The sequence below is a fragment of the Coregonus lavaretus genome (assembly GCF_964263955.1).
Source record: "Coregonus lavaretus genome assembly, contig: HAP1_SCAFFOLD_10120, whole genome shotgun sequence".
Classification (NCBI taxonomy): Eukaryota; Metazoa; Chordata; class Actinopteri; order Salmoniformes; family Salmonidae; genus Coregonus; species Coregonus lavaretus.
Window position 1 is genome coordinate 1 of NW_028162320.1, and position 9,773 is coordinate 9,773.

Genomic DNA, 9,773 nt, shown 5'->3' on the forward strand with positions numbered 1-9,773 from the left:
GTACAATAATACCTCTGAATAGATTTCTTATAGACAATTCCTCCAAATACTTTTTGCCATTCAAGATCAATAACAGTTAAGCAATATACTGTTGTTCACAATGTCAACACATTTGGTATTTTTCTTAACTATTCTCCTTTTTTATATTCACATAAAATGACTACTTACTATGCTTTGTCCACATCTTCCATGTGACTAGGATACCAGCTGTCACCACCACCAACATGCCCCAAGGAATCAGTAGGACTTTCACATCTATGGACCTGATGGATTACATAGAAGAACTTGAATCAAAAATACAATTAAAATAGATCATTATAAATTGATCATTTGTGAAAAAGTAATAACTTGTTGTTTACACTGTTGTGATAAATGGAACAATTATTTAGCTATTCACATGTGTGGAAGTTTACATTATTATTATTGAGATAATTACTATACAAATAACGTAGTTTTTTTTAAGTGTGCAACTTGTCCTTGCAAATGAGTGAGAATAACACAAAAATTGCTGCTACTTCTCCAAAGAAATGTTCCAACCAAGAGGAAGTGCTAACAGTCTCTATATGCATTTAGGAAGGGAGTTTGGTTAGCTTTCACTGTTGTAGTGTATGATGGAATTGTAATGTTTCTTTGTGTTCATATTATCAAACAATTGCCATAATATGTGGGATAATACAGCTGAATGAGTGATAATAACCTCCGGTGGACTTCCTCCATGTTCCCCTCACCTTGGTTGCTGTGAGGTAAAACAACAATGCCATTAATGAAATTACTGGTATACCAGATAGTCAGGTTGTATAGCAACATCACATTCATAGTCAATATTCCAATTTGTTTCAGACGATGAAACAAAGTGAATCTGCTGTCAGGGATTATGAAAACAGTAGCAGATTTTCACTGAATATCATCTATGTCAAGAAGTAAATCATGGAATAAATACATATTTTCATTGTGATACTAATGTAAGAAAATTACATAATTTTGATGTGAAGTAACTATGGATATTAAACTATTTTTGTGACCCAAACAGAAAGTACTTACTGATAGCAGTGATGATTTGTGTTGCAGTATGTTGACTGACAGTGATGTGAACAGGCATCTCTAGTTCTCCCACTTCACACCAATACCAGTCAGTGTTCTCCATCTTCAGTCCACTCATAGTCACTGTTAAGACTGTTCTGTTGTTGGCCAGACTGATATCCTTTAATGTCACTGATGTTCCATGTAAAGTCCCAGAATACCACACACAACCACCACCCATCCTGCACCACTTTATATCTCCAGAGTTACTATAGTAACAACGGACAGTGACACTCCCTCCTTCAACTCCAGTCACTTCCTGTTGGTCCACATAGAGTTCTGGAGTACCTGAACACAGAGGTACAGACACCAAAGAAAGAACTCAGCAGCAGAACTTTATTTCTAGTAAGTATTTTATTATTAATATTATTATTTTTTTAAAATTTTAAACCGACCACTGCAGAGTTTAAACAAATGTTACACCACAATCTACATACAGAGAACATAAAGTATTCTTCAGGTCAACTTGAACAATAATGGTGATACCAGTTACAAGACAAGGAACCAGTTACCAGGAAATTAAATGAGAACACCAGTCATTTAGTTTGTGGAAGCAGGCTATTTCTGATTGTCTCATCATTACTGAGAACTACCTATTCTACTTTACTGAATTGTAAGAGTTGCAGGGATCTTACCTGGAGTGACAGATAGGTAGAACCGTTGTATCCTGATATCTGGTCCTCCATTGATCTCCACAACACACCTGTAAGTCTTAGAGTCCTCTGGCTCCAGATCAGTCATGGTCACAGTGAAGACTCTCTGGTTGATGTCATCAGAGATTGAGGCATTACCACTGCTCTTAGGATGGTCACTGCGTACTAGAGTGGAGCAACGAATCCAATCATACCCTTTACACCAGTATTTCACATGATTTATGTAATACTGATCATAGTGACATGGGGATGGTGATGGAGCCTCCTGTCTGTACAGACACATACCTCACTGTGAAAACATCAACACAAAACACATTTAGGTTGGAATTCAACAGAATCTGCACTGCAGAATAAAAATCCCATTGCTTATACACAATAAAACAGCTTGTTAATGATTGAGATTTATTACACCGTGTTTACAGTGAATTGACCCACTGGACTTCAGCCCTTTATAGAAACATGTTACACATACCTGCTGATACTCTGTAGAGGATGAGGAAGAGGAGGAGGGAGAGATGAAGAGCCATGTGAAGGTTTCAGTCTGCCTGGTATATTATATGGTACCTGAGCACAAATGTTTGTCAAGTACCAAGGTACCAGCCAGAATGACTCTACTTCCTAATGTTAATAGACTTCACTGTCTGTAACTCTCTTCCTGCTTCTGTTTGTGTGTACATGGCACCCTCAGTGGCAGATAGCAACTATTGCAGTGTATAGACTAGTTTAACCCCAAAATCATAGTCACCAAAATATATTTCAGCTTTCTTAAGGGTTTTGGGACCAAAAGTCACTACTATCCTGTTACCCTCTACTGAAAAATAGACTGCTAATGATTACAAATATTCCAATAATTGGGCGACATACACCACATTGGCAAATTCAATTTTTCAATATATAAGAAACAATATGATAAATGTACTCTATGTGCTAGACATTGATAGATTTGAGGGGTCATCTGCTACAGAGATGTAGTGATGGGGACTAGACCAAGACCTCCACAAACTCTCACTTTAAACCAGGTCAGGGTTCAGGGTCCTCCGGACCATAACCCAGTCTGATGTGGTTTTACGTTCAACAAGAACGCTCTCTGTCTCTCTCCTACTTCTTTTAAAGATTTTAGTAATAATTTTACCCGACCAGAGGTCGAATCATGCATCCTACGAAACATGACCTGCCATGCCGCGCTGCTTCTTAACACCTGCTCGCCTAATCCGGAAGCCAGCCGCACCAATATGTCGGAGGAAACACCATTCAACTGACGACTGAGGTCAGCTTGCAGGCGCCAGTCCCACCACAAGGAGTCGCTAGAGCGCGATGAGCCAAGGAAAGCCCCCGGGCCAAACCCTGCCCTAACCCAGACGATGCTGGGTCAATTGTGCACCGCCCTATGGGACTCCCACTCATGGCTGGCTGTGACACAGCCTGGGATAAAACCCCAGGCAGTAGTGACACCTCAACACTGCAGTGCAGTGCATTTGACTGCTGCGCCAATTGGGAGGCCCCTTTATCCCTCTTCTATACAGGAAATGAACCCTTTGTCATGTACAGCGCATAACCACAGATGTCCTCCAAGCCAAAGTGTTAAAGGTAGTTCAGGAAGCTGCATTACCAGAATGCTACAAGTTTCAGCTAAACTCATTCCATGACGTCATGTTAAATACTCAGCTTTGTGTTCTACTGTTGGCTCCAACACAGCAACTACTTCACACTCAAACTCACACTCAAACTCACTTTTTTTTGTTGCTTTGGTACAATTTTCATACATATGTGGTAATATTTCACAACTCTTAGTACAAAACTCAATACAGATCATGAAAAAGTAAAAACACTTTAAGCACATTTTCAATTGACTAAGTACAACACACAATATCACATAGTAACTTACCAGTGTTTCATCTAAAAAAACCTTTCATATAAAGTAATTGCCTTTCACAATGCAATGCTCACAATACATTTCATATGATTCTCTTCTCATTTCTTTAAAAACATTTGACCATCACCTAATTCAACGGCACTTAATGATTAATGACTTAACAGTTTGGTAGACCTATAGATTTTAAACTGGTTTGTCTAATATATATGGATTTTGAGAACCACAGAAATACAATGTGTGTTTGTATAGTATAAACATCTAAATGACATGTATGATACATGATAACCATACATAATGAATATTCATTAGTACTAATTGATTTCACATAGCGTCAACCACTATTGGTCACCATATAAAAGGGGGTGTGTGAACACTTGCAAGTTCTTTAACAAGGAGCAGGATAGACAGCAAGGGAGAGGAAGAAATCAAAGAGCTGGTGGACAAGGGGCCATCAGAGAGGTGGGCATTAGACCCATCAAAGAGGTCAAAGAGGTGGGCGTGGGCCCCATCAAATTGGTCAAAGAGGTGGGCATGGGCCCCATCAAATTGGTCAAAGAGGTGGGCATTAGACCCATCAAAGAGGTCAAAGAGGTGGGCATGGGCCCCATCAAATTGGTCAAAGAAGTTGGCATTAGACCCATCAAAGAGGTCAAAGACGTCAAAGAGGTGGACATCAGATAGAGAGGGAGGCAGAGGGCAGGGAACTGTTGTGTCTAATGATGTCTGGGCCATCGTTGTTGACCATGTGGTAAACAGAGGCCTTACCATTGCAGAGGCTGCCTGATTAGTTCACCCAAATCTGAAAAGATCAACTGTCAGTTCAATCATGACAACATTTCGCTAAGAAAACCGGTAAGTCTGTAGGATATGCACTCTGCTTTAACAGTACATTTACATTCTATGATATATTGCAATGCATGTAAATTCACAAACATGTTACAATATTCTTACAGTGTGATCTATTGACAGTATACTCTGTTCTACCATCAGAATTGACAGAAGACCCCATGGTGGTGCCGTGGCTGTGTGCTGACCGACCAGCAGTGTTGTAAATGGTGAGGGCCAGGAATGACATATGGCTGTCTGAAATAAAGCAGGCCATTGAGGAGAACGGTGACATCTTTGCCAATGTGGCATCCATCAGCCTACCAACAATCGGCCACCTTATGAAGAGGCAGCAGGTATCTATGAAACACATTGACCTGGTGCCTTTAGAGAGAAACAACGACAGGGTGAAAGAACTGTGGGCCGAGTATGTTCAGGTACAGCACTATATACTGTATTACTGTTACTATTTGATGCACAGCTACTTCACAGTATCACATTAAAACAATACTGTAAAAATAACTAAACCAAATATGTTTTTAGAGGGTGATGGCGATGATTCTGTTAACCATCAGAATTATATCTTTGTTGATGAAGCGGGCTTCAACCTGGCCAAAACTCAGCGCCGTGGGTGGAATCTCATCGGCCAACGGGCGACCGTCCAAGTTCCTGGACAACGTGGGGGAAACATCTCCATGTGTGCAGCTTCCTCTGAAGATGGTGGTGTAGGACGTAGGCCATTACTTGGATCCTATAAAGCTGCACACCTCATTGTGTTTCTCAATTAAATTGAGCAGGCCTGTCAAGGTGAAGGGGTCACCTATGTCATTGTGTGGGACAATGTCAGGTTCCAACATGCAGATGTGGTTCAGTCATGGTTTCGGGCCCATTCCCAATTCATGACCCTATACCTGCTCCCATACTCTCCTTTCCTCAACCCTATTGAGGTTTTTCATTCAGCATGGAGGTGGAAGGTGTACGATCACCATCCCCATGAGTGTGCGACCCTCCTTCTGGTCATGGATGAGGCATGCCACGACATCAATTCAGACCAATGTCTTCCTTAGATGTCTTCATTGATCACACCTTTGATTACACATTGGATAGATATTATGGAAATTATAGATTTTCTGTCAATTTTGTAGCGTAATGTAAGTGTATTGCCTAATGTGAAAACAGTGTAATCTACTGTAATTTACAGTACTGTAGCATATTATTTTCAGCACTTCTAAGGGCGATTTGAAACGACTATATTAATTTTGTTGAGTTTTGGTGATTAAACAATGTTCTCATTACACGTTTACAATCCAAATGAATGCACAATGACAGGTTTTGAAAGAAAGACTGGCTGCATTACAAGTGTGACCAGTTTGAAGTTGTGAAAATGTACCACATACTTGTGAAAAAAGTGCCAAAGCGATTTTAAAAAACTGTAACAAAGCATTTATATATTCCATTGAAGCTGGAGAAGGTAAAGTACTCCAAGGGTCTGATTCAACAAGGAGAGGATTTGCTACAGTAAACCAGATGACCAAATTACAACTATGAAACAAAAAGTACTGTCAAAACACTTTGGTGATTGTAACACCAGGATTCCTGAATGAAACGATTTACAAAAAAAACAAATGTGTGTGTGTGTGTTTTATCCACAATGTGTTTCTATGAGATAATAGCAGTAAGGCCAAATTCAATGTTTTATCAAATAATTTAGTTATTCTATTTTTATATACTTAACAATTCTAAATCAAATAGCTAAATTATCCTTGGTATGATCCTATGATGATGTTAAAACAATTTAATATGTTAGCTTAATAGCTTAGTAGAATCCAAGACCCGGGACCTCCTGATTAAACTTTTGTAAACTACATAAGAATAACATTGTTTTGAGGCTCTGCAAATTGCAATCAGATAGACATGCAGACTATGTTTTTCACATACTATCATCTATGTGAGGAAGTAAATCATGGACTAAATACATATTATCAGGGTGATGCTAATGTAAGAAAAGTATTGAATTATATGTGAAGTAACTATGCATATTAAATAGTTTATCAGGACCCAACCAGACTTGTGTTATACATTGTTGACTGACAGTGATTTGAACAGGCATCTCTAGTTCTACCACTCTACACCAATACCAGTCAGTGTTCTCTATCTTCAGTCCACTCATAGTCACTGCTAAAAGGGCAGTGCAGTGAAAAACATGATATTACAGGTTTTTCTCCTACTTTGAAGGGGGAGTCTAGACGATCGTTTCCGCAAATCAGGTCTGTAAATGTAAATGTATTTACATTTGTATCAACACACCCACACGACCAGACCAAGCATTTCAATGGAAAAAGAAGGTTTAGGGAAAGAAATTATAAAAAATATATTTGAAGCTATTTTCATTAAATAAACACACACAGTAATTTGCTAGACATACAGTCATGATTTAAACATTTTGGCAGCATCAGTGGTCTGATTAAAGTCACTGATCTTCCATCTAAAGCTCCAGAATTGCTCCTCACACAGGAACCACTACCACCCAGCCTGCACCACCTCATACCACCAGGGTTAGTGAAGTACCAATGAACACTGGCACTATCCACTGGGCACAGACGTCAGTTCAACATCTAGTTTTGATTTACATTTGGATGAGTTCAACTAATGTGAATTAAACGTGAAATAAAAAACAGAGTATAACTCTACATGTTCACAGATCTCACTGTCTTTAACTCTCTTCCTGTTTCTGTTTGAATGTACATGTCAGTGGCAGATATCAGCAATGGTATTTTATGGTCTAGTTTTAACCTAATACAAATTAATTTCAACACATTTTGTATTCAGCATTGGCATCATAATTATTTTGTTACACAGCTTGTACATTTAATTTACACTCTTGATCATGATTAGTTACTGGTGTTGGACATTTGACTAGATACATAGGAGAAATAAGATGAACATGTAAAAAACAAGTGACAAGGGTAAAAGGTGGGTGACACATAACTACTATAACAGATAGTGTATGTGGTGACAATGAAAACAAACACAGCAGACTGTCTTCAGTAGTTTATGGACACAAAAGGATAGAGGGGTCTTTCTGGGGTGGGTTAAGAGGTATGACAGAAGCATATTGGAGGCAGATAGATGCACCTGGCCTCACCCTACTAGAATCTGACGTAAAATGTCTGTTTGCTGATGATCTGGTGGTCCTGTCACCAACCAAGGAGGGCCTACAGCAGCACCTAGATCTTCTGCACAGATTCTCCCAGACCTGGGCCCTGACAGTAAACCTCAGTAAGACAAAGATAATGGTGTTCCAAAAAAGGTCCAGTTGCCAGGACCACGAATACAAATTCCATCTAGACACCGTTGCCCTAAATCAAACAAAAAACTATACCTACCTCGGCCTAAACATCAGCGCCACAGGTAACTTCCACAAAGCTGTGAACGATCTGAGAGACAAGGCAAGAAGGACCTTCTATGCCATCAAAAGGAACATAAAATTCGACATACCAATTAGGATCTGGCTAAAAATACTTGAATCAGTTATAGAACCCATTGCCCTTCATGGTTGTGAGGTCTGGGGTCCGCTCACCAACCAAGAATTCACAAAAGGGGAGAGACACCAAATTGAGACTCTGCATGAAGAATTCTGCGAAATTATCCTCCGTGTAAAACGTAAAACACCAAATAATCCATGCAGAATAGAATTAGGCCGATACCCGCTAATGATCAAAATCCAGAAAACAGCTGTTAAATTCTACAGCCACCTAAAAGGAAGTGATTCCCAAACCTTCCATAACAAAGCAATCACCTACAGAGAGATGAACCTGGAGAAGAGTCCCCTAAGCAAGCTGGTCCTGGGGCTCTGTTCACAAATACAAATACAAACACACCCCACAGAGCCCCAGGAAAACAACACATTTAGACCCAACCAAATCATGAGAAAACAAAAAGATGATTACTTGACACGTTGGAAATAATTTACAAAAAAACGGAGCAAACTGGAATGCTATTTGGCCCTGAACAGAGTACACAGCGGCAGAATACCTGACCACTGTGACTGACCCAAAAGTTAGGAAGTGCAGCTCAGTTTCCACCTCATCTTGTGGGCAGTGTGCACATAGCCTGTCTACCCTTGAGAGCCAGGTCTGCCTTCGGCGGCCATTCTCAGTAGCAAGGCTATGATCAATGAGTCTGTACATAGTCAAAGCTTTCCTTACCTCCTGCCAAATGTATGACCATGTTAGAGACACATATTTCCCTCAGATTACACAGATCCACAAAGAATTCAGAAACAAATCCAATTTTGATGAACTCCCATATCTATTGGGTGAAATACGACAGTGTGCAATCACAGCAGCAATATTTGTGACCTGTTGCCACAAGAAAAGGGCAACCAGTGAAGAACAAACACCATTATAAATACAAGCCATATTTATGTTTATTTATTTTCCCTTTTGTACTTCAACTATTTGCACATCATTACAACACTGTATATAGACTCAATATCACATTATAAGTATCTTTATTATTTTGGAACTTTTGTGAGTGTAATGTTTACTGTTCATTTTTTATTGTTTATTTCACTTTTGTTTTTTATGTATTTCACTTGCTTTGGCAATGTTAACATATGTTTCCATTAACAATAAAGCCCTTAAATTGAAATAGATAGTGACACAGGAGCGGAGAGTGGGCTGTCCTTCCAGAATAAGGACTCAACCAAGATCACTCAATCAGTCACTGCTGTTCTGCTGTTGCCCTCTGCTGGAGAGGAAGAGAAACATTCAGTCACAATCACACACACTGTCATCTTACGGATAGACAATGATAACGGTATCTGGTAAAACAGACAGAGGAGACACCAACACTGACCTGTGTGGTCACCTGTAGAGCTAGTGAGCTGTAGACCACATTATCATCTGGTTCTGCTGCCTACAGAGGAGGAACAGGTAGAGAGGTGAACAGGGACAGTTCTGTTATAATGGAGAGTACAGTTTGAAACACAGTTCTCTGTGAAAGACAGTTGTAATTGTGATATGTGACATAAAGGTGATATATTATGCCTATAGGTATAATGGTGACATAACCATGACTATATTAACACTGAGGAAACAATCACCTACTGTTGTTTCTGATAACATAATACTAGCTGTGGCTAATCAACAGAGCAGCTTTACCTTGGCCTGTACTTTTAGTTGGGCCTTGTGCTGGGGGATGACAGTGCTGTATGTGACATCATCATCATCTTCAGGAAATGGGGCCTGCTGGTAGAGAGAGACCCAGATAACAAAAATGTATTGTTATATTGTTATAGTGTACATTTACCTATTTCTTGTTCCAAGACAGAAAATGAT

The 9,773-nt window shown here is 39.5% G+C and overlaps 1 long non-coding RNA gene across 1 annotated transcript; it reads right to left on the reverse strand.

The window, feature by feature from the left end:
- Positions 1-9,146: 9,146 nt before the first annotated feature.
- On the reverse strand, positions 9,147-9,684 carry LOC311119367. The gene is made up of 3 exons (XR_014611935.1): positions 9,597-9,684; positions 9,292-9,351; positions 9,147-9,183 (listed from the first exon to the last, which is right to left on the reverse strand). It is a non-coding gene; the product is annotated as an uncharacterized lncRNA (long non-coding RNA).
- Positions 9,685-9,773: the final 89 nt, after the last annotated feature.